Source organism: Herpailurus yagouaroundi, unplaced genomic scaffold, assembly GCF_014898765.1.
Source record: "Herpailurus yagouaroundi ecotype Mexico unplaced genomic scaffold, PumYag 215, whole genome shotgun sequence".
NCBI lineage: Eukaryota > Metazoa > Chordata > Mammalia > Carnivora > Felidae > Herpailurus > Herpailurus yagouaroundi.
The window spans coordinates 646,710-652,709 of NW_024412446.1; the positions used below are offsets into that span (position 1 = coordinate 646,710).

Genomic DNA, 6,000 nt, shown 5'->3' on the forward strand with positions numbered 1-6,000 from the left:
AAGTAAACGTAAAAAAAAAAAAAAAAAAAAAAAGAATACACAACACCCAAGAACCTCCAACTGTGTACAGGGCCAACAAGTCAGGTGGTGGAGAAGCAGGAGATAATAAGGCTCTCAAAACCTTGCATGACACCTTGCAACAGACCCCTAACCTACAGAGTACTTCCAACTGGTGTACATTTTAGCTGTTCTCTTATAATTGCTACTTATTTTGCTGTTTTGGCTGGCAAGAATGTTATTTCTGAATCCAGTTTCCTTTCTATCTTTGGATAGCATTTTCATCTTTAATCTGTTAAGACAAAGCCAGATTCTGGGGCGCCTGGGTGGCTCAGTCGGTTGAGCATCCGACTTCGGCTCAGGTCACGATCTCGCGGTTCGTGAGTTCGAGCCCCGCGTGGGGCTCTGGGCTGATGGCTCAGAGCCTGGAGCCTGTTTCCGATTCTGTGTCTCCCTCTCTCTCTGCCCCTCCCCTGTTCATGCTCTCTCTCTGTCCCAAAAATAAATAAACATAAAAAAAAAAATTAAAAAAAAAAAAAAAAAAAGACAAAGCCAGATTCTGAAAACAAAGTACATGGGAAAGATTTTGGTTCCACTCAATTCCATACAGGTTACACCATAATACTGGGAGTTGCTTTGTTAATTCTGAACACTACTTTTTAAGAGGAATTGGTCTGTACAATCAAACAGGCTGTAGCTAAACGTGAACTTCAGGGGCGCCTGGGTGGCGCAGTCGGTTAAGCGTCCGACTTCAGCCAGGTCACGATCTCGCGGTCCGTGAGTTCGAGCCCCGCGTCAGGCTCTGGGCTGATGGCTCAGAGCCTGGAGCCTGTTTCCGATTCTGTGTCTCCCTCTCTCTCTGCCCCTCCCCCGTTCATGCTCTGTCTCTCTCTCTCTGTCCCAAAAATAAATAAATGTTGAAAAAAAAATTAAAAAATAAATAAATAAATGTGAACTTCATACAGATGAAAGGGATTGGCTCATAAAGTACTGAGCTCCCCTTCAGTTGAGGTTTTCAAGCATAACTGAATGAATGTTAGGCAGTAACATGTTACAGAGGAAATTTGAACAATGGTTGAGTGGTTGGACTTTTGAGGATCTTCCACTCCCGATAATTATAATTCTATGGCTACTTGCTGTCATCAATAGTTATCATTAACACCACCACTACCACATCACATTTATTTTTCTGTAATATGGATAAGAAATGAGATTAACAAAGTTTTTAATTACTATTCTTTACAACTCCTATTCCTAATCTTGTTACAATGTAATAACTTCATATATCACTAACATGTAATCTCACTAATATATAACACCCTAATATGTAGCAACTATTTTATTTTGTTTATATTTTTAAGTTTTATTTATTTATTTTGAGAGAGACAGAGACTGTGTGAGTCGGGGAGGGGCAGAGAGAGAGGGAGACAGAGATTCCCAAGAAGACTCCACACTGTCAGCATGGAGCCTGATGCAGAGCTTGAATTCACAAACTGTTAGATCATAACCTGAAATGAAACCAAGAGTCAGACACTTAACCAACTGAGCCACCCAGGTGCCCCTGTAGCAACTTTTAGACCCTACCTACCCTCCTTCCCAATCTATTCTCTCTCTGCTCCAGCCTAACATGGTTCCCTGGCTACAAATCAATAGATATAGCATAACAGAATACTAAAAGTTCAAGAGAATTTAAGATTAAGAGATCCTCTGGTCTTCACCTTAGGGTGGGAAATGTATTTTATAAAAAGGAAATTGAGGCCCAAACAGAAGAAAGTCCAGTTATTTACCTAGTAAATTCAGGGAGCAGAATGATGAAAAGTTTGAGCATTTATAATAGGTTGTCAAACATAATAATTCCTGAGTCTGTATTTAATGCCCTAGGCAGGGCCTCAGAGCACTCACTCCATCTAGAAGTTCAGTACTGATACTTGTTTTAGGTTCTCCCAAGTCATTAGTTTCCAAGCCACTGTACCCACACAGGGCTCTCTTAGTCAGAGGCAACTTCTCTAATGGAGCTCTGAAGGGAAATTCTACCCTGCAAGATCTCTAAACCAGACAGCTGGGGATCAGGCTGAGGGTAGATCATGACTCACTGATGGAGTCAAACATACCTAGTACAGTTTTCTACCAAACCCGAGGAACATCAAATGAAAAAACAAAATGGGGGCGGGTTTGCCCATATTTTGTGTGTGGGTATTGGGGTCCAGGGGAACAGGGTTTGAAAACTAAGAAGATGTGCCCATAGCAATCCTTTCTGAGAACTCATTCATAATGCTAAAGCGAGGCTTACTCAGAAAGGAAGCTCAAATGCCCTCTTTAAAAGGAGAGCGATCCCATCTGGAGCTTCTGGAGTACAGGGACTGTCTATTGTGAAAATAGGTAGTTAGGGACTTTTAAAAATGCAAATTGCTGGTCTGATTCTTAGAGTGATTATGGGCTATTGTATCAACAAGTCCTTAGGGACTACTGTAGACAGATGACTGACACATATACTGCCCTATCAGGACCCAATAGGGTGCCTCTGACGTTAATGGCTTTCCAAAGTGCAGTGATTGTCTTTAGATAACATCTATTGGGAAAGTCAATACATGAATGTACTGCCATGGTGAGGACGGACATTTAACATTTTCTTAAAGGAATTTTTGCCTTCAAAGGATCAGAAAGATGTTGTGTTTTTTATTTCCTTTCCAGGGTCTGGACAATGTGTTGCAATGAGAAAGAACCCTAAATTCAGCTTAGGGAACACTACAATAGTGTCAGTGACTTACCTATATTAACTCATTTAATCCTCATAAGACCTGGTAAATAGGTACTATTATTATCCTCATTTTACAGTTAATACAACTGTGACCCAGAAAAGCTAAGAAAATTGCCCAAGGTCACACAAGCTAGTAGGTGGCAGAACCAGGAATTAAACCCAGGCAATTGGGCTTTAGTGTCCATGCTCTTTAAATTATGTGAAGTTACAATGCTGCCTCACAGCAAGAGCTAAATAATCTCTCCTTTTTTCAAAAAAATATTTATTTACTATTTTTTTAAGTAATCTCTACACCCAATGTGAGGCTCAAACTCATGACCCCAAGACCAAGAGTCACCTGCTCCACCGACTGAGCCAGCCAGGTGCCCCTCTCTTCTTCCCTTCTTGAGTCTCTGTAACTCTTTCATGTTGCATGTCACAAAGTCATGGGTGCATATGGAGAATGTACAGTGCAGGTCCCCAGTTCTACAAGCTTGTGGGAAGAGCTCTGATGTTGCACATAACAGAGTGAGCAATGACTTCACATTTCATATTGCACAAATACATAAAAATGTGTTTGCAAACTGAGATCCAGAGGACTTGCATCAAGTCTCAAAAACAAGATTAGAATTAGGGCCCTACGGACCTAACATATATAGCCCTAGCCACACCATCATATAATTTCTTTTTTCCTGGCAGATTCAGTGGAAACAGGGGCCTGATCTTGGTAAGGGAGATGAGATTATGGCATCCCCCCCCCCCCCGGGCGGAGAGCACAAGTTTTATCTTTTATTTATTTTTTTAATGTTTACTTATTTTTGAGAGACCAGAGCATGAATAGGAGAGGGGCAAAGAGACAGGGAGACACAGAATCGAAAACAGGCTCCAGGCTCTGAGCTGTCAGCGCAGAGCCCAATGCAGGGCTTGAACTCAAGATCTCGAACTGCAAGATCATGACTTGAGCTGAAGTTGGACACTTAACCGACTGAGCCACCTGGGCACCCCACGCAGAAGCTTTAAAATGTCACATATCAACTCCTGAACGAATCTATAATTCCATTTCTCACAGTCATTGGTACATGCCTTACCTCCACAGACAATTAGGACAGGCTATAAATTGAAAATCCTGATTTCTCTGTGTATACCTCAAGTCTGGGGGATGGAGTGAGGACTAGCTGGCTCTGGTCTACATCAGTGTTACCTTACAACGCTAGGTCCTTCCAGCCTATCCACCACCTAATGTATTAGAGACATTACGTAGGAACAGGAATGGTGGAATAGGGGAAGTAAATCTGAAAGTTACTGGAAATATCCAATGGCACCTTGACTCAGAAGTTTATGACTGTACAAACTGTCTCAGCCCCTTAAGGATCTAACTTACCAGTTCCCCAAGCACACTGGTTGCTGCCTTTGGCAGGCTAGCGTGACACTCTTCCAGCAGGTTAGTATCACATCCATCAGTGTGTGCCTGCCTTACCACTCAATGAGGCATTCTGAGAAATCTGCCACCTACAGCCTACAGTCTGTAGAGCTAAGAACCTATGGTTTTCTACCTTGGGGGGGCATGAAATAGCAGACCCTTACAAGCTTCTCTTATTTATGTCATCATGCCCATGACATTTGGACAAAAAGGGAAATGACCAGGCCTTGTGGATACTAAGCAGAGGGGACTGAGCTCATCTTTTTTTTTTTTAAAGTTTTTTTATTAAAAAAATTTTTAATGTTTATTTATTTTTGAGAGAGACAGAGAGACAGAGTGTGAGTGGGTGAGGGGCAGAAAGAGAGGGAGACACAGAACCCAAAGCAGGCTCCAGGCTCTGAGCTCTCAGCACAGAGTCCAACACGGGGCTTGAACCCATGAACCGAGCGTGAGATCATGACCTGAGCTGAAGTCATACACCCAACTGACTGAGCCACCCAGGCGCCTCTATTTATTTTTGAGAGAGAAAGAGAGAGAGAGAGAGAGAGAGAGAGAGAGAGAGAGCAAGTGGGGTAGAGGTAGAGAGAGAGAGAGAGAGAGGAGAGAGAGAATCCCAAGCAGGCTCTGCACTGTCAGCGCAGTGCCCGGTGTGGGGCTCGAACTCATGAACTGTGAGATCATGACCTGAGCTGAAATCAGGAGTCAGACACTTAACCAGTTGAGCCACCCACGCACCCTAGGACTGAGCCCATCTTGAATAAAACTTGAGGACGTGGAAGTTCATGTTCTGATGCAGATTTAGTCTTTGCCAATGGAACCAAGTCACTTTACCTCTTACTGTTGTAGTCTTCCCATCTGTAAAACAGCCTTGACACCACTAGCCCACTCCAGAAGGTAGCAAGGGGGCTGGACTGATGTTAAGTTTCAAATAGAGTCATCCAGACTGCTTCTAATCACCAGCCCAATGCCTTTTGTTCAAATAGCAAATCTTGTGCGGCACTTATGAAAACCCAGATACTACACCCCTCCTCAACTTGGTAATATTTTGAATGTTTTACAAGTAACTACAGGCAACAGAGAACAAGATAGACAAGGAAAGAGAATATACAAATACTGAGATAACAGGGGGAAAGGGATAAAAATATGAATGCAGGAAGCACTTGGAACAAAAGACACAGTGGCAAAAGACAGTGCCTGTGAATAAAATGTGTAAATGTACAGTAAAACCACTGAAAGTAAAAAACAGGAAACTGCCAGAGCATTTATATTTTATTTGCAGGTTACTACTGTTGGCTACAAAAAGAAATCCTTTACAAAGTAAGGGTCTTTGGAAGCAAAAAGGTAGGAAGGTCTGAACTAATTAAAAACAGGTCGGCTAACGACAGGCAACATCACGTGTGCACCGAGATGGAGTGTAGCCATAAAAGCTTGACACATACATGCAATGTATTAAGTTGGGAATGTGTGTCTCTCCAGCTTCATATCTATTAAAGGAACAAACAATTTACATGTTTCTGTATTACAGAAGTATGATATGTGGTGTGTCAACCCTTTCTCTTCAAATTGAACCATGTTAAGTCAAATCAGTGATGGGGGGGTTGGGGGTGGGGAGGGGAGGAGAAAAGCAGGGAGAAAGAAAGTTTCAAAAAAATCTCTGCCTCAGCAAAAGTTTTCATTAAAATTTTAGACAAATGATCCCTGTGTCCTTCTCCCTTGCTGCCTGGGGCTCCATGCTATTTCTATGCAAATAACAACCTCGTGGTTTATATCTTATTATTTCCACCGGAGCTGCAGCGACATGACCTGAGACGTGTAAGAGGTGGGGGGGGGGGGGGGGGGGGGGGGG

At 42.6% G+C, this 6,000-nt stretch overlaps 1 protein-coding gene across 16 annotated transcripts in view; it reads right to left on the reverse strand.

The window, feature by feature from the left end:
• The window catches only part of ACACA (acetyl-CoA carboxylase alpha), a 283,001-nt gene that overhangs the window by 61,613 nt on the left and 215,388 nt on the right, over positions 1-6,000 (reverse strand). The window lies entirely within an intron of this gene.